Below are 202 nucleotides of genomic sequence, written 5' to 3'. Positions count from 1 at the left end.
ATTGGCAAGAAGACAGGCACGTGTACCTATGAGTTGCAGGATGAGTCTGGCATCAGTAAAGGTGTATGGCATGTCCAAGATTTGAAACCAATGTACTCTGACCGTTCTGGCTTCGATGCCGATGTCGCCAGTGGTAGATCATAGTTGTATTTTCTGGCTTATGAGGTCTCCCTCTTGGACTGATGCAGGTGTGTTACTCGAA

Source organism: Dendroctonus ponderosae, unplaced genomic scaffold, assembly GCF_020466585.1.
Source record: "Dendroctonus ponderosae isolate FM_Combo_2020 unplaced genomic scaffold, Dpon_F_20191213v2 Dpon_F_20191213_964, whole genome shotgun sequence".
In the NCBI taxonomy this organism is placed as follows: Eukaryota; Metazoa; Arthropoda; class Insecta; order Coleoptera; family Curculionidae; genus Dendroctonus; species Dendroctonus ponderosae.
Note: the sequence above shows the minus strand (reverse complement) of the source record.